The sequence below is a fragment of the Vipera ursinii genome, assembly GCF_947247035.1.
Source record: "Vipera ursinii genome assembly, chromosome: 1".
NCBI lineage: Eukaryota > Metazoa > Chordata > Lepidosauria > Squamata > Viperidae > Vipera > Vipera ursinii.
Window position 1 is genome coordinate 143,592,432 of NC_139512.1, and position 19,918 is coordinate 143,612,349.

Here is a 19,918-nt window from a genome sequence, read left to right on the forward strand (position 1 = left end):
TTGTCTGTCTGTTGCGGGCCTTTTCAAGGCTCTCTTCCTTTCTCGCCTCCACCCCCGCCCCCACGCCCCCGCCCCCACCTCCACGCCCACTTCCGCTTGACGCGCCGATTTTCCCCGCCCACCACTTCCGCCGGCCCCCCCCCTCGTTTCTTCCATCTTTGCGGAATCTTTTTCCGGGTTCGCTTTTAAGGCGCGGGGCCTTGTGGGAGGAACCTTTTCCCTCCCCCTCCTTTAACCCAGCGAGCTCCCACGGGGCGCATGCGCACTGACAGCCTCCCATCTTTCTCCCAGCCAGAGAGCTAGCTAGAGCCTCAGCAGCAGCAGCAGCAGCAGCAGCAGCTGATGATGAAGAAGAGAGGGAAGGGGGAGACTGGGGGGACCTTTTATTTATATCGTTAAAGGGACAGAGCACTAATTCCACCTTGAATTGGTTTGCGGGTGGGGGGGGACTTAGCTCCGAGAAGATTGAGTTTCTCCCCCACCCCCAGCCTAGCTAGAGGATCCCAGAGAGACCTAGTGAGAGGAGAGTTTCTTCCCCCGCTTTGGCCGTCAGACGAGAGAGAAAAGAGACCTAAAGCCTCTTAGCAACACAAGCTCCGTCTCCTCTGCTACTACTGTTGCTGCTGCTGTTTGGCCCTAGCTGGAGACACCTCAACACACACACACACACACACACAACACACACACACACAAGCAGCAGCCACCAATTCACCAGCTCCCCCCTCAATCCCCCTGCTCTCCCCTCCTCCCCCTTTATTACCCTTTGTGTGTGTCTCTTTCTCCACTGCTCCAGGAGAGGAAATAAAAGTGGGGTGCAGCCAAGGTAAGCTGGTCTCTCTATATGCAAAAGGGAGGTAAAGGCAAGCTATGCCTTCTCCGACCCCACAATTTCACTCCCGAGGCGAAGCGATCTGGATAGTGGGAGGGTGTTTGTTTTCTTGATATTCTCTCTCTCTCTCTCTCTCTCTCTCGTTTTCTTTTCTGTTTCTACTTTTGAGCACAGGAGAGCAGTTCGTGTGTGGCTGGGGAAAAAAAAAAAGTAGTCCCTCGATTTCTATTTTATTTTTAGCAAGCCCAGGTTGAAGGGTGTCTGGGGCAGTTGTTTCATTTGAATTAATATACGAGGTAGATTATAATGTTCTTTTTTTTTTGCTCCTACGGTAGTTGTGTGCAGCGAAGCCTTTCATGACTGGGGTTTTTTTTGTTTTGTTTTTTGCCCTTGCATATTTATTATGGCTTACAATGAAACGCAAACTGCCATAGATTGGTGGCTTTTTACGCTTTGTGGGTGATGTTTGGATGCAGGGAAATAGAAAAGTCCTTCCGACTGCTATTTTCGTCGTTTTGTAGGAAGATTTATGACCATTTACTGTTGGTTGTCTTGAGAAGTTGGATTCAGGCTATGTAATAGCAAATGGATTAAATCTGTTACCTGGATAATTTTGCTTTGAAGTGGTCTTGAAATATATTTCTTTGTATGGCAACAATATGAAATCAGAGTACATTAATTCTTGAACCTCTTTCTGCCACAGTTACCTTTATTAAGTTATGACACTTCAGAAACCCAGGTTCTTTTTAATGTTATAAGCAAAAATAACATCTATTTATCATTATTTAATTTTGTGAATTAGTGTATTCAGCCTCTAAGGACTTGATGTAGAATTTATTCTCAATATTATGTACAACATTACATTAAGTGTTCTGCTAAGGATTCATTTGTTTGATATGAGTAGTTAAAACTCAAAGATGCTTATCTAAAGGAACTGCTACCAATACAAGTGTTAAGAATCCTATTTCAATCCTACACTGTAGTTATGTGTATATATAAATCTCATTAATTCGAAGGAATGTATTGACAGTGTTTTATATCAAATTGCTTCCATTGCAAAGTTTAAACTTAATATGAAGTTGAAGAACTAGAAAACTTTATATACATCCAATTCCAAATCATGCTCCTATGGTTTGGTCGGTTCTGTCGTGAAGTTACTGGGATATTTTTTAATGATTTTGTTAAGGTAAGAGAATATTGTGTTGTTGATTTATTAAAGCCTGCAAGGTATAGTTGAACTGTGATATGTGCACAGATGGCCCATGTATCTCAGTAGGCCTTGGTTAGGGAATCTAACCAAGTAACCTGCAGCTTTGTATATGCTGCTTCCTTGCTTATCATTTGAAATTTTAAATAAATTCTTCCTAGAGCAATGCTCTCTGATAACATGTATACATTGATAAAAGTGTCTTTTCTAACTTAGTTGCCAATGTAGACAAATATTTTTGAACAAGACAGTTGCTTGGTGAAAAACCTTACTTGGAATCCAGTTGGACATACATATTGTAAAAACGTTGAGCTTTAGTTTTGAAGAATTGTTTATGTTCAGCTCTTGGAATGTAGTAATGAGTAACTTGCTCTATGAAAAAAGTGTAATATAGTTTGAATACAGTAATTTATGTTGTACACTTAAATTGTACACTTTTAGATAAAAGTTCTGACATCATTTTTTTAAAAAAAGTAATTCTGTTTCTCATGAAGAATGTATAAAAGTCTCAATATAGATCATAAGAGCAACTTTAGGTAATATTCTTACAAGTTCTAATTATGTTCAAATAAGTTACATTCACATAATTCCACAAAACGGAATTATTTTCATTTTCTTAACTGCATAGTTAACATTTAATATAACTTGCGAATATTAAAGTAATGTTAATAAATATTAAGTATTAAATTATATAGATTCATATTTGCATTATATGCATATTTTGTTGGCAAACAACTAGTCTTTAACAACTATGTTTTAAGTAAAATTATGTTAACTGAATATGAATGGATTTATATTCAATATTAAACATATTGCAATCCTATATGGTATTTGAAAATAAGTATTAGGTATGTTTGCTGCCTTGAGTTATTTATAAAAAATTAATAAAGGCGTGGTATAAATAAATAAATAAGCCTCATTGAACTGAATTTGATTTAAAATTACTATGCATAGGATGTGCATAAATAAAAATATATAAATAATTCCTATTTAAGTTTTGATTGTGAGCTGTTAAACTAGATTTCTTCATTCAAAACAATATATTTCATTATGGATAGGCCTTTAGTTCAGAGCATTGTTTTTTTTTAATAAAGTAGACCTTTATAAATTCTAAAGCTAGGTTGTATACTTCCTTGAGAGGTTTGTAGTGCAAAACGTACAAGGATTAATATATTAAAAAGTGTTCTTTTTAGTAATCTTTAGAATGTTTTAAATTTGAAAAATTTTGATCTAGGAAGGCCTGATTTCAGCACAAAGCATAGTTTTGAGTTGAAAATAGCTCCCATTATCTTATTGGAAATATTCCAGTGCTGTTTTAACCATTCCGGAAGTGTATTGAGTTTGAAACAAGAAGGTCAAAATAGTTCTGGAAAAGTCAAACACCCCGTTTTGAATTCCTTGAACCTACATCTTATAATTATAGAATATAAAAATACACTATAGTTTGAAAACTGCAGCACTTTTAGAATATTTTTTTTTCATAAAAATATTCCCAGATTCAACTCCTGGCACTTCTAATTAGACCTGAATAAAGTTAACAATTCCTGAACTATGCAGTCCAAGTTAGTTTAACATGACTTAAATTCCATAGGTTTTGTTCATTAAATGTTTTCTTACTTGCAAGGTTTCATGCAGATGGAAAGCTGGCATCTGTACAATTAACACATGTCTTGGTTTGGTCGATAATGCTTGGCCACTGAGAGATGGGCAAGTTCTATGTTTTGTACATTTAATCATGAGTAAGTTATTCAAACTAGCGGGATGTAATATGGATGGTGTGTGATGGTTCAGATTACACTGGGATCCTAGTTTCTGTTTTCTACGTCAGCATAAAGAAATTATTTTTCAAATTACAAGCAGGTTCACACTAAACTATCAGTATATTTTTCTATAGTACCAGTCTTTATACTGTTGTATTACTTGTGCTAGTACAATACTGTAGTTGTCATCTAATCATTCTGTACAGTTGCAGCCAACACGGATGTTAGTTTATTGAATATAGGTCTTTTCTGAGAATCAGTTGTTTGGGGGACAAACCTTGAGAAAGGAACTATCCAAACAGATTCTCAACTTCCACTTAATTGTAAATTTTAAGTCCCCCCCTTCTCTCTCTCTCTCTCTCTCTCTCTCTCTCTCTCTCTCTCTCTCTCTGTGTGTGTGTGTGTGTGTGTGTGTGTGTTGGCATTCTTAAAAGTTATTGTTTTGGTAGAATGTTTAATTATTCACAACTTCAGTAACCTTCTGAAACCTACCATATAGCTAAGTCATAAAAATGAATAGTAGCCATTACAAATAGAACTGTGTCTAATGATTTTATTGTTTCAATAACATCAGCATTTCTGATTGCTTATTGTTTTGGGATGATACTAGGAATAATTATATTATTGATAAATGAATGTAATGCTGGCAGTGCTAAATAATCAAGTTACTAAGAGCATGTGGTACCTTCCACCCAGTCCCTTGAGTGAGCCTCTGACAGTTGAAGCGGACTTGCTCCTTTTGAGAGAAACTAAGAGAGAAGATCCTTCATTACAGCCACCAAAGAGGCTTGACAAGAGCTCTATCTGAGGCCTTAGTCTACCTCCCCAAGTCATATATCTGTCAGTACTCTAGTTTAATGTTGTATTACAAAACCTTTGCAAGAGATTTCTTTCAAAAAAGATAGGAAGATCTGAGCATAGGCTATTTTTAGCAGCAAGCCCTGTTATTTTATTGTACCCAATTTATGGATTTCTGGATCCTAAAAAAGAGTTTCTTTAAAAATTTGTTCCTTGCTTTGTTAATCAACGAATGCATTAACTCATGTTTTAAACTTTGTGTTGCTTTTCAGCCCTGTTTTCTTTATATCTTTCCTTGTTTAGAACTTGTCTTTAAAATATTATGAATAAATAGAGGTTGTAAAAAAGAATGTCAAAGCATCTAAGTATATTTCAAGTTTCTCTGGAAATCAATTAGGAAGTCTGTCTCTTTCATTGAAATAGTCTGGCCTATCTTTTCAAAGCTTGGAAACAAATGCAAACATATTTGCATATTTTACATATATTTTGACTTTTGTGCATTGTCAAATTCCACTGTAAAGGCAAATAAATTTCCCACCTGAACTGATCACACATTCATACTGTATTTTATTCCACCCATACTTTTTCAATAACAGCCAACAATCATTGCAGTAATTGCAGTAATTGTTTCTTGTCTTAACTTCTTCATGTCTTCTGTAGATTCTTACTGGCATTAGTAGAAGCAAACAAAGTTATAACAGTGGCCAAGACGGGTTTGTTAAAAACAGATCATGCCAAACCAATCTTATTCATTCTTTAATAAAGTGACTAAATTAATAGACCAGTGAAACGCCGTTGGTGTAGTATACTTCGATTTCAGTAAGGCATTTGACATAATAGACTACAACCTACAAGCTAGAAAAAGGTGGAACAGACAACATCACCACCAGATGGATTTGTAGCTGTATGACAAACCCTACTCAACGAGTAGTCCTCAATGGTACTACATCCACATGGAAAGAAGTAAGAAGTGGGGTACCACAAGCCTCCATTTTAGGCCCAGTACTCTTCAATATTTTCATAAATGACCTAGATGAGGTTATAGAAGGGGAATTCATCAAATTTGCAGATGACACTAAACTGGCAGGAATAGCCAACACCTAAGAAGACAAACTCAGGATCCAAAAAGATCTTGACAAACTTGAACAATGTGCCGTAACCAAAAAAATGAACTTTAATGTGGAGAAAAGCAAAGTTTCACATTTAGGCAGGAAAAATCAAAGGTACAAATAAGTGCAAATTACACGAGACCTGGTTCAAAAACAGTAACTGTGAGAAGGACCTTGGAGTCCTAGTGGATGATCACTTGACTATGAACCAGCAGTGTGCAACAGCAGCCAAAAAAGGTAATACAATCCTGGGTTATATAAACAGAGGCATAAAATCAAGATCAGGCGAAGTATTAGTACCGCTTTATAAAACCCTAGTAAGATCACACCAGGAATACTACAACCAGTTTTGGTCACCATACTACAAAAAAAATGTTGAGACTTTGGAAAAAAAATTCAGAGAAGACCAACTAAGATGATCAAAGGCCTGGAGACAAAAAAATATGAAGAACGGCTGCAGGAATTGGATTTGGTTAGTCTAAAAGAAAAGGAAGAAACAGGTGATATGATAGCAGTATTCCAGTATTTGAGGGGCTGCCACAAAGAAGAGGGGGTAAAATTATTCTCTAAAACACCAGAAGGCAGGACAAGAAATAATGGTTGGAAACTGAGAGAAGCAACCTGGAATTAAGGAGAAATTTTCTAAGAGTGAGGACAATTAACCAGTGGAACAGCTTGCCTTCAGAAATCGTGGGTGCTCCATCACTGGAGATTTTTAAGAAGAGATAGGCAGTCACTTGTCTGATATGGTATAGGATCTCCTGCTTGAGCAGGGGACTGGACTGGAAGACCTCCATGGTCACTTCCAGCTCTATAATTATATATTATATATATTCTACTGTCTTCAGCAATGGGTCTTAGTTAGGTTCTCTTTTCTATTTAAAACAACAACAACAAAGAGTTTAGATTTTGTGATCAAGTACCTTTAATACTGAAGATTCTTGGGAGCATCTTTCAACCAATTCAGGCATTGACATTAGCATCTTAGATTTCATGCTAAACTTACAAACTATTATTTTGGAATAAAACTGACTTTTCTGCAAATTGTAGCAAAAGGACAGGTCTAGTAAGTGGATGAGTTTCGTATTTTGATATTACATTATTTATCTGTATGGCAAACTTGGCATGTACTTTCTTCAGCTCTACTTCTTTGTTATTAAACTCAATTTGCAGTAGAATCCAAGAATTGTTTGAATTCCCATATCCATTCTCATGTTTTAGTGGTGGTACAACTATTCTTCAAAAAACTTCATTGATGGAATTTGGATCTAACAATATTTGCTTATGGAATATCTGAAGTGAGCTAATCCTGATGACAGGAAATATAGGAGAAGGTAAGGCAGATCCTGGGGGTGGAATGAAAACAGGAATCAGCCTAGAATCCCTACATAAAGGTAAAGGTAAAGGTTTCCGACTCTAGTGCTCATCTCTGTTTCAAAGCCGAAAAGCCAGCGCTTGTCCGAGGACGTCTCCATGGTCATGTGGCCGGCATGACTAGATGCCAAAGGTGCACGGAACGCTGTTACCTTCCCACCGTAGTGGTCCCTATTTTTCTACTTGCATTTTTTACGTGCTTTTGAACTGCTAGGTTGGCAGAAGCTGGGACGAGTAACAGGCGCTCACTCTGTTATGTGGCACTCGGGATTCGACCCGCCAAACTGCCAACCTTCTAATCGACAAGCTCAGCGTCCTAACCCACTGAGCCACTGCGTCCCTTAGAATCCCTACATAGTCACAAGCAAACTAAACCTAACCCCACTTGAGTGCCATTGACCCTTATCTGACTTTAACCAGGTATTGATTGTTAGTTGAAAAGATTCCTGTGCATAGGCTTTTAGCAAAAAATCAACTTAATTGAAGCTTTTGCTCCTGACGGGAAACAACTTAGAATAGAAAAGACTGTCTTATTCTGCTCTTAAATGCTATCAGCTCATCTGATCATAACAGAAATGTATCTTTTCCCTATCTTAGTAAAGTCCAGGATACCTATAGAATAATGCAAAGAAGCTCAGGTCTGTGGTCCTGAATATTTTCTAAACCTATTATCCAACTTCCTATGATACAAGAGCAAAAAGGTCTAAGCAGATGTGGTGGATTTTGTTTCAAAGGGTTTTGTTTTTGCTTTTGGCTCTAATCTTTTGGCCTTCTAGTATTAGCAAATTAAGCTCAGTGGCATATGTTTGTTAAAATTAAATTGAGAATTTTGTATCTGATCCTAGGCTTGCTAAAAAGCTATGGGCCAAGATGAATTAAAGGAAAGGGTGGTTACTAATGACTTATGAATGAATTGCTAATGGGCACAGGTTATTTATTCATTTCTTTATATCCCACCTTTATTATTTTTATAAATAATTCAAGGCAGAAAACATATCCACCACACTTTCCTTCTCTTTTCCCCACAACAATCCTATGAGGTTGGACAGAGAGAGGGACTGGTCCAAAGTCACTCAGCTGGCTTCCACTCACAATCTTCCATTTTCTAGCATGGTCGTTAACCATTAGACCAGGGGTAGGCAACCTTGGCTCTTTTATGACTCATGGGCTTCAGCTCAGGAATTCTGGGAGTTGAAGTCCACGACTCATAAAAGAGCCAAGGTTGCCTACCCCTGCACTAGACCAAACTGTCTATATATAGACAGATGATTACAGTGAAATAGATCCATTGTGATAGAAATAGTTGTGTAAAATTTCATGTATAAAACATTCACATATACACATTTTACCTGTCAATTTTTTTCTTTGACCCATTTTATTAAACATATAACTTTAAAAAGAATTGGGGAAAGGACAGATTTAGAAGGTGAATTCGTAATTGAGTATTAAACAAATACAGAAGCGTATAAACAAAAGTACCAAAGTTGAGTACAAAAGTTAAGAGGTCCAATTGTAGAAAGAAAATGCTGCGAAGGAGAAATGGTGAAATCAGTTGAAAAGACATTACAGTCAAACCTGTCAGAGAAGTGAAGGTACAAAGAAGACGTACTTGATAAATGAGAACACTTCAAAGTTAATAACAGAAGTTTAACTATATATAGCCAGTTTGGTCTAGTGGTTAAGAGCAAAACAAAGAGAAATAGCATAATCGGGGTAATTCATGACACAGAATAAAGAAAACTCTTTAATAAAGAAAAGTTTTTGAGGAAATAGGAGATAACCAAGGATAACCAAGTAACAATTAATTTAAAAATGCTGTTATTTCTGCACGTTGACATATCTGCTTACTTCTGGATTAGGATTAGAGTTTGCAAGTAGTCTGAGCAATACAATCTCTCTACAAGAGGAAGATATTGGCAAACACAGAAAAAAAACTATAGTTTTGCTGAAAAAAGATTGAAAATGCTCAAGACACGGTGGCAGAATTGTTCAAAAAATAGGCCTAGTGTTTCCTGGAAGAAGAAACAACTAATTGGCTGAAATCTCAGATTTAAGAAAATAAAATTTTGAAGTCCAATTTTCTGTTTCCCAAAATTGGCATCCAGATAGCACTGAAAACTTACATATATAGGATGTGAAAACAATTGTCAGTACACTTATCTTTTTGCCCTTTGTGTTGGCTTAGTTGACTTTATAGCCACTGTATTCTTAAGTAATGATTGTTAGCAGAACTATTTTCACCGAATTTGTCCAGTTCTCGCCTCTACATCCATCCAGATCTGGACATCCTGCTTCTACCCATTTATCTTTATTCTTATGAATGCAAAGAACTAGCAGAGGGAATGTTATTGGCATTCAGCAGATTATTCTGGACTGTACAGAATTACTGTACTGTACTTAGACCTAAGATATGTAGGACAGCATTTGGAGAAATTAACAAAATGTCGTACTAAGTTATTAATCAGCATTCAGTTGGGGGGATATGTGTTGGGGATTTTTTATGCACCTTTTTCATTTTTTAATGTCTTGTTTTGCTTTTTTATTTTTTGTTCTTTTTTGGATTTTTTTTGGAGCTTTGTATTTAAACCTTGTCTTGAATAAAATAAAAAATAGATGCAAAAAGAGAACTTGAAATAAATAAGTATACTATCAAGACATATATAATTTCTCTTTCACTATTGAAAGGATTTTGTGGACGGTATATATATGTTTTCAAAGATTTTTCATACCGCTTATCAGTGGTAGCATAATTGCATTTTTAAACAATAGTTTTCCTAAATTAATTATTTTTAATGATTATTTTTTATAATTCTAAATGTTCTGCTTATAAATTTTATCTGAGAATGCCAAAGTCTTGTCAGAGGAAAGGGGAAAAAATATTTACTTAAAATCTCTGACCATTTCATAAATGATCAAGATGGGTACCACATAATGTAAATCCAATAAATAAATAAATAAAAATATCTGTGACAAAATTGACAGCAATCAGTCTTCTTGAACAACAACTTTAAATAAGTTAAAAAAACATTTTTGCTTCTTTCTTGTCAATTGTTCAATTCCCTGATTCTTTTAAGAGCTTTTTCATGTAGTTTTTTTCCAGTTATACAGCAGCCTTTCTAGAATAGAGCAAATAGCATTATGTGTAATGTTGCAACAACTAGCCAAGTGATAACATTTTATTATTTTATTGTCTACTCCTTCCCTAAAATTTTCTTTACTGAATTGCCATTTTTTTATTCCATATTTAGTACAATCCCATGATCACTTTCCTGGTCAGTTATAATCTGAAACATGGGGACGTTTTGTTAAAAAGAAGCCACACGTTATTTATTTAGAAAAATGAGTAATTTTATTTCAATGTATTTGCCCTGCAAAATTTTACCATTTCCAGTGGTAGCATCTCATTTAATACTGTATCAAATTTATCTGCTAAAATGTGGTTTATTCAAAGATTTATCATTTTTGAAAGTGGGGTTCTATGGTCTCTTACCTACACAGATTTTTTAAATGCTGTGCAACTAACAAATTTTGCATACATTAACTTAATGCGATATATCTTCAAGTAGATATTCATACCTGTCTTCCTTAAAAGATTAGAACAGGCAAACAATAAACTATAGTTATTTTTAAATTAAACAGTTGTCTGTGAAAAAAAACAAGCACTTATGCTTGTTTGCTAATCTGCTCAGTTGTCTTGAATTGACAGTTTTAATTTATTTCTGTATTAGATCAAGAAATATTTTATAAGAAAATGGTTAAAATGTTCACTTTTCGAAGAAGCGTATTACAATAGAATGTATACTTTAAAACTTAACAGAGGAAAAAATTGCTAGCAATTTAATTTTTCTAAATTTACTTAGGCATAACAAAGATACTGAGTTATTTCATTTAAATTGTAGGTGCCTCAAATAATTCATAGGTAATTAAGTTACAATAGGTATTACTTTGGTGAAGATTTAGACTTTTTTGTACTGAGGAAGGCCTGAATCTTTGCCTAAATTTAGTCAGGATATAAATTATGTTTTCTCCACTTAGCTTATGTTTTTACATTCTATGCAAACTTTTTTAAAGAACTTTATTTAAAATGGTAGAACTCGTAGAAGCCAATGTACAAATAACTTTAATATTGGCTGTGCATACCGGCATCTCGGGTCAACCAGACTATTCCATCTCTAATGATGGGGGGTGAGTTGTTACCCCCCCGTTGATAGGGCTCGCAACTTGGGCGTCCTCCTGGATTCACAGCTCAATTTTGAAGATCATATAGGAGCCGTGACCAGGGGGGCTTTTGCCCAGGTTCGCCTGGTGCGCCAGTTGCGACCCTACCTGGACCAAGATGCCCTACGCACAGTCACTCATGCGCTCGTGACCTCCCGTTTAGGCTACTGCAATGCTCTCTACATGGGGCTGCCCTTGAGGACCACCCGGAGGCTTCAGCTGGAGCAGAATGCGGCCGCGTGAGTCGTGATGGGGGTCTCCCGATACTCCCATGTAACACCTCTACTCCGCAAGCTGCATTGGCTTCCGGTTGCCCTTCGGGTGAGATTCAAGGTGCTGGTGATGACCTATAAAGCCCTAAATGGCGAGGGTCCAGGATATCTGAGGGAACACCTGCTACCAGCATCAAGCTCCCTTCGTCCAGTGCGCTCCCACAGGGAGGGTCTTCTCAGGGTGCCGCCGGTTAAAGATTGCCGGCGGGTAACACCCAGGGGTAGGGCCTTCTCAGTGGGCGCGCCTGCCCTTTGGAACCAGCTGCCCGTGGAGCTTAGGACTGCCCCCGACCTCCGTTCATTCCGCCGGGACCTGAAGACCTGGCTCTTCGAGCTCTCTGGCCCAGGCTGAGAATTTTTAATTTTAATTTTAACTGGGGTTTTTATTTTCTCTCAGGGTTTCATTTAATCATTTTTAATTGTTTTAACTTTTGTATTGATTTTCTTTTAAATATCCTGTAAACCGTCCTGAGTCCTTCGGGAAAGGGCGGTATATAAATCTAAATAAATAATAAATAAATAAATATTAAACTTTTTAAAAAAGAGCTCAAAGTTCAGAGCTGTTCAGTACAGCCATTACACATCAAGTCAGGATATACTTCTGGTTTAAAAGCAATAGGGGAACACATGATCTAGTTTCTAATAAATCCATGAACTAAATAATAATAATAATAATAATAATAATAATAATAATAATAATAATAATAATAATAATAATAATAATTTTATTTATATACCGCCCTTCTCCCGAAGGACTCAGGGCAGTGAACAGGGCAGATATATAAAAATACAAAAATACAAAAGTTAAAAAAGAATTAAACATGTGCCCAGCTAAAAACAATAAATACATATAATAAAATGAGAATAAAAAACCCAAACCATCCCCCATCAGGCCAGGCCGGCTTGTTCAAATAAGAATGTCTTCAGATCGCAACGGAAGGAGCGAAGATCTGGCGCCATCCGGAGCTCAACCGGCAACCGATTCCATAGCTCCGGGGTGCCCACAGAGAAGGACCTCTCCCTGGGGGCCACCAATCGACATTCTCTGATCGGTGGCACCCTGAGGAGGCCCTCTCTGTGGGAGCGCACTGGACGGAGGGAAGTTGATTTTGTTTCTTAAATAAAATCTTATAGTGGTTAGAAACTTCATGCAGGGAATTCATTTTCCTTGGTATAATTTGCTGAAGAGTTTTCCCAGTAATTCAAATCAGAACTGTACTTTCAGAATAATATCAAGGAGTTTGATGTTCCAGATTGGATTGGTCTAGTCTGGCTTCTGTTTCAGGAATGTATGAGCAGAAGTCTCTGGAAAGGCCATAAACAGGACAAATTGCAAAAACAACCTCTTTCTTCTCATGTTCTCAAGCAACAGGTATTGGGCACTTACTGTCAATGACAATCTGTTGGCCTCATATTTGCTAGCCATTAATCGTGGTATTTTTCATATATGTTTCTAAATCACTTTTAAAGCAATCTTGCCTTTATAAAATCTTGTGACAGTGGAAGTCCATTATATATGCCATAAAGCAGGGGTCTTCAAACTTGGCCCTTTTATGACTTGTGGACTTCAACTCCCAGAATTCCTCACCCAGGCATGCTGGCTGAGGAATTCTGGGAGTTGAAGTCCACAAGTCATAAAAGGGCCAAGTTTGAAGACCCCTGCCATAAAGTATTGCTTTAATATGTCCTGAATGCAACAATATTTAGGGCTGTTGTTTGTTTTTGTCCTTGTTTTGAACAATCTTGGGATCTAGGATAATTTGGGGGGGAAATGAAAAAAATAATCTATATTTTCTTTTCACATTTTGTATAATTTTGACTAACTCTCTCATGTTTGCCTTTTTCATAGCTGAAAATTTCCAGATCTATCTCTTTCTTAAAAGGGAGTTCCATCCCCTCATCTTTCAGTTTCCTTTTCCGAGACCATTCCACCTCTGTAACGCTCTCTTTTTTTTGGGTCTTCTTTTATTATATTAAAGTTTATTCCAACAAAAGTTGGAAAACTAAGAGAAAGGAAAAAAGTGCGCCTTTTTTTTAGTCCATGAAAATAGAATTACAAGCTCAACCATTTGCTTTACATTTCAAGCCATTTCTTGTAAGCCGCCCTGAGTCTTCGGAGAAGGGCGGGATATAAATGGAATTAAAAATAAAAAAATAAAAAATAAAAAATTCTAATCGTCAAAACCTAAAATCAAAGATTAGTTTTTTTTCAGTTTTTTTTTATTAAAGTTTTACAAAAACAAAATTTTACAATATATCCCCAAATCCCTCCCACCCCAAACCCACCCACTTTCCCCCCCCCCACTTCCCAGAGCTAAATACAGGATTATAGTTACAATAATCATATTCTAAATAAAAATTATGCATAATATACAATTAACCAAATTCATAATGTGCTTTAACTCCCCTTTAACATAACTACAAACAATGTACCAATAACAATATCCCACTAAAATCTACTCATAAGCTAAATGGAACTTTTTAGTCCCATATTTATTCTGAATATAATTTATCCATCTCCTCCAAACTGAAATATATCTTTCCTGCGAATGATCTTTCAAATAAGCAGAAATCTTAGACATTTCTGCAAGATTCGAAACTTTAAACACCCATTCTTCTATAGTGGGCAAACTATCCTTCTTCCAATATTGTCCCACCAGTAACCGTGCTGCTGTTATCATGTTCAACATCAAGTTAGTTTCTTTAACATCACAATCTACAACAATACCCAATAAAAACAATTGCGGAGAAAACTTTATCTTTCCCTTAAAAATCTTTTGAATGTTCCACCAAATTTTGATCCAAAAAGCTTTTATATTTCTACAAGTCCACCACATGTGAAAATAGGTGGCTTCTAAAGTTTCTATAATACTCTTTGAGGTGCAGTGAACAATATTGTTCATTACATTCTTAATGATTAAACATGAATTTGCCTTGTCACAGAGGTGGCGTGATGGGCTGTAGAATGTGGTTTTTCTTTTAAGTGTTTCACTGTCTTTGATATTTATATGCATGGAGCAACTGAGGTTTTGTAAACTCCTCCTATCCACACGTTATTTTGAGGCATTTTAGTTAACCCTTTAAAGCAAGGGTCTTCAAACTTGGCCCTTTTATGACTTGTGGACTTCAACTCCCAGAATTCCTCAGCCAGACATGCTGGCTGAGGAATTCTGGGAGTTGAAGTCCACAAGTCATGAAAGGGCCAAGTTTGAAGACCCCTGCTTTAAAGGCACTGAGATGCTTCACCATATAATTTCAACACAGAATCATCCCTTTCCTTCCAAACCAAAGGCAAGTGGTGAAGGACAGAAATGCATGCACAGTGCTACCTCAAGGTTCACGCTAGGCTAAGTGGTAAATCTTGGCTCTACAACTATTGGCTTATTTGATTTAAAAAAAACCTTAACAGATACAACAGCTAGTTTGATTTCTTTACACTATGGCAGACCAAAATGAAGCCATTCTGTATACAGAAGATCTGTCTCCTGCACTATACAGAAACCAGAGCCTATATCAGCCTTGAATGCATGAGTATAAATTCTAAGTCTTTTTCTCCCACTTTTATCGTCAATAGGCTCTTAATTCTTCTCTGGATGTCCTTGGAAGTCACCTGATACAGGTTGGCATAATAGTTCTCTCTAGCCTGGGAACAGTGGTGGCTTCCTCCCTTGGCAATTTTAGTTTTCACGTCTACAGTTAATAGTGTTTCATAATTTGGTGGGACTTTTATCTTTTTTTTCCCTTTTAGGTATTGTATTTTTCCTGCCTTGTGCCATGCTAGCTACAGGTTTAAGAGATCTTTTAGAGATCTCTGAACTAAGTTCCCTTTAAGGTACATTTCACCACCTACTTTATCCAAATGCCAATTTGTGTGGAATAAGAATATGATTCAAAAGATTTGTACATCTAAAACTATTACTTCTTGTCTCAAAGTCAAATTAATACATGAGATAATTTCCCCCCAAAATTGAATAATGATAAGACACCATGCAAACCTGTGCTTGAATTAGAATCAAAACAGACAAAAGGATGTATTTATTTGATGTTTATACATTGGTAAGTCTAACAACCACAAATAAAATGAAATACAACCAAAAATATTGTAATGCTAGTAAAAATCAGGAAAAGATATATAGGATAATGAATGTAACTAACATTTATAGAAACTAAATCCATAAAATATTAATATAAAATAATTTCAATCCTTTAACATATCACTAAATTTAGTGATGTGGACCTTCTATTGCTCCCATCTTCCCAATTTTGGTACAATATGTTATTTTAATACAATGACATTTATATAATATCTATGAAATGTAAATCAGTAAAAAGAAGAAAGATATTCTGTATATGTAAATAATAATTTCAAACATTGATTTTTATTCTGGTTTTTTCTTCATGTAAATCTTTTGGATTTATTTGATTTTTTTTAACATAATGTATAATTCAACTTTAGAATTCACTACCATGAGATGTGTGCTAACTTGTCAGCTGGGTTGTCTCAAAAAAATGTTGAACCAATTTATGCAAGTCATGGGGAGCAATGACTATTAGCCTTGATGATAGTGTGACTGCCTCTGAAAGCCATCTGCTGGGGGACTAGTAGGACTCCTTATGCAGTTGGTTGACCACTGTGAGAACAGACTGCTGGACTACATGGGCCGGGTGCAGTCCAGCAGGGCACCTCCTATGTTATTAAATGTTTACCATGTAAAGATAATGAAATGCAATAAGACCAAAGCATGTTTTTGTTGAATGAGGCATAATCTAATATCTATTGAATCAAATGCTACTATTTTGCCATATTATACTATAAATCCCAACTTCTACCCTATGTCTTCCATATAATAAATATTTTTATTAATTCTTAAATCTAGATTATTCCAGAGCATCAATTTACCATAACAAAAAAAATCAAAAGGCCATTTCTTGGAAATAATTCAAAAAGTCTTCAAATCAATGAAACAGTGAAAGAGCTCTGACATTTATTATGTATTGTGCCAAGAGAGAGTATCCAATTAATGAAAGGTGCTGTATATGAATATTCCAGATTGGCCCAGGAGAGAAAATTTCTACTAAGAGGTATCATACAAATTTGGTACTAAATAATAGGTATACAAATTCATATAATTGAAGATTTGTAATCCCTTAACTGTAATTTTGGAATATTGCAGTGTGTTGTATGTGGGGTTGTCTTTGAAGACCACCCAGAATTTTTATCTATAATGCAGCAGCGCAGTTGTTGGTCTCCATGGCACCTGTATTCTGGGCTCTGCACTGACTCTGAGAACCACTTAAAGTGCTGTTTTAACCTTTACAGACTTAAGTTGATGGGCACCAGCATATTTGTGGGACCATCTTCAACAGTTTTAGCTTGTCTGATTCATAATCCCAGATTAACCTGTTGGAAGTCTCCATTTCTGCAAACTGAACGGGGCAGAGGCATGAATGCACTGCTTTTCTGGTACTGAATCTGCCCTTGAATAGCCTCCCCCTAGAACAGGGGTGTCAAACTCACAACGTCACATGATGTATCATGATGTATTGCGACTTTTTTTTCATTGCCGGCAATGGGGTGGGCGTGGTTTCGGCATGATGCATCTGGCCCGCAGGCTGGCAGTTTGACACCCCTGCCCTAGAAATTCAGGAAGGTATTAAAAACAGAAATATTCCAGAAAGCATTTAGAATGTGAAATAACACTTCTTAAATTTATTGATTCTGAAATTAATTATATATTAATTGCTTGCTGCTTATCTTAATTTTGTTTTATATTTTATTATTGATGCTTTATTATGTTTTTTGTGGTTTTTAATTTATTATAATGTGGACATTTTTATTATGTTGTTTATAGATATATTGTAAAATTCAAAGAATCTCTCCAGAAGACATAAATAATAAAATTGCTATTTTTATATATAAATACAATTTCTTTATGCAATTATAGTAAAAATAGCCACTTCTGTAATAATTGTATGGACAGTAGAAAACTGAGAAACGTTAGAGTTCACATTTAACTGGCAAATACTCAAATTCTGCTTTCTGAATAGTTTGAGAAAATGTTTCAGAAACTCACTAATACTTTTTTTGTTCCATTTTTTTTCTAGATACTAAAACTTCAGGAATTCTGAATTTTTCTTTACGCCATTGTTTTTCTTTTGGAGACAGAAGATACATGGTTCACTCTCTTAAAATAGTCTTGCAAAAGTATAATATAAAAATGTAAATAGATCTCCAAAAATTCTAACATTTGTATATTAATAAACAATATCGTGGGCTTAATAAGATGTATTTATTACCACCATTTCCCAATTTCTTCTATAATTGACCATGGTGTTAACTTTTGTAGGTCTATAATCCAAACTGTTAGTACGATTCTGTACTGAAAATTCAGTGTTTATCTGATGAAAATTTAGATTATTTTTATATAGTAGTTTAAGGTAGACCTTGAACAATAATAATGCTTTAAAATTGTACTGCTTCTTATAACCTTGTTCATTTTTGAGAGATTAATTCTTCAAGATATACATAAATTAAGAACATATGCTAGGCAGAAAGATTTGACATTTACATTTTAAAAATTCTAGAATACCTATAATGCGTAGCTCATATGACTCCAGATATTTTACAATAATAATAAAGTGCTCTGGGACTGTAGAATTTAATCAGACAGGCACCTGCCACATAACCAGGCTTAACAATTGTTGATGAAAGACAAAAAAAAAAAGTCCGGATAGAGGATGTAGCAGTACCTGGAGACAGCAGAAGAGAAGAAACTGGAGAAGATAACAAAATAAAAAGGTTTGCAAATAGAAATAGAAGATCTGTTGCAAAAGAAAGCAAAGGTAGTACCAGTAGTAATAGGGGCCTTGGCTGCAATTCCAAAACAACTGAAGCAGCACTTGAACATCATTGGCATTGACAAATTCACCATCAGTCAGTTGTAAAAGGTAGCTTTACTCAGAACAGCTTACATCCTGCGACAATGTAACACCATCTAGCATCCACATCCGCCTATCCCGGGTCCTTAGAAAGGACTCGATAGGTAGACAAAAATGCCAAATCCAGTGTGAACATTTGGCTGACTATACAACAAACCTCCCACCACCACATACACACATATTTAGCAATATATAACAATAACATGGGAGTCCGTAGTAAGTCTAAAAGAACTGTAAAAGTTCCCCATCAATGAAACTAAAGGTTTTTCCATGGAATTAAATAATATAAACGTTTCTTGTAAAATATCAGACGGGAGGATGCAAAGACTGGAACTGCAACATGATGTTCCATATCAGGAACAGGAGGATTGGATCAGTTTCCCCCTTATATGATAAAGGAATGGAATCCCACACCTTTCCTCCACACAGACAAGCATAACCTAGGAAGATTCCACTTGGAGGAGATGATCGATACAATATCCTACAATAGGGCTTTTCAACTTTAGCATCCGGCAGGTGGTACGCGACCCCTAGCCAAGCGTAGTGGGGGAGGGAACAAGCTAAAGCAGCGCTGCACAGTCCTGGAGCTGGAACTGCAGGGCTCAGCAGAAGCCCCAGGATCTGTGTGCCTGGCTAAATGCTGGTTGGAATTTCTGGCACACCCAGAAGAGGAGAGAGGAGAAGCTATAAAAGGAGCAGGTTTTGGCGGGAGAGGGAGAGAAAAAACAGAGAAAGAGAAGAGGCTTTTGTTACTCAAGCGGTGAGGAGAGAGAGAGAGAGAGCAGCCTTTGCAAGCAAAGTGTGAGTGAATGAGAGACCGAGAGAAGCTTTTGCCAGCAAAGTGAATGAGAGCAAAAGAAGCTTTTGCAAGGGAAGTGTGAGTGAAAGTGGGAGAGAAGCTTTTGCAAGCAAAGTGTGAGTGAAAGAGAGCGAGAGGCTTTTGTAAGCAAAGGGTGAGGGGAGGTTTGTGAGCGAAGGGTGACAAAGGGAAAAGTGAGAGGGAGAAGGAGAAAAGAAAAAAAGTATTGACTTCTGAATTCCACTATTGCAATAGGAAGGAAGCATTAACACTGAGCTTCAACTTTTTACTTCTCCATAAACTAGCCATTTCTATTAGCCATTTCTATAACAACAGATGAATCTAACCAGTAAAGCCAAAAATCTCTTCCCCCCCTTTTTTTTTAAAAGTCAGCACGTTTTTGACACCTTGCTAATCACTGGTGGTACTCGAATACTGTCATGTCCTAAAAGTGGTACAATCTGTAAAAAGGTTCAAAAGCCCTGTCTTAGAATCAAGCCATATATGGTGTTATAGGTAAAAGCCAGCACTTTATATTAGAAACCCAAAGTAATAGTAACTAATGAAACAATTGCAGAACAAGTGCTCATGTATTCTTAGGGTATTCTTTCCC

General features: G+C 36.4%; 1 protein-coding gene across 1 annotated transcript in view; it reads left to right on the forward strand.

Annotated features, from left to right (window-relative positions):
* Nucleotides 1-220: 220 nt before the first annotated feature.
* The window catches only part of MBD5 (methyl-CpG binding domain protein 5), a 153,508-nt gene continuing 133,810 nt past the window's right edge, over nucleotides 221-19,918 (forward strand). The window contains exon 1 of the mRNA XM_083350436.1: nucleotides 221-823. The gene's annotated coding sequence lies outside the window, so the exon portion shown is untranslated. The remainder of the gene's footprint in view (nucleotides 824-19,918) is intronic.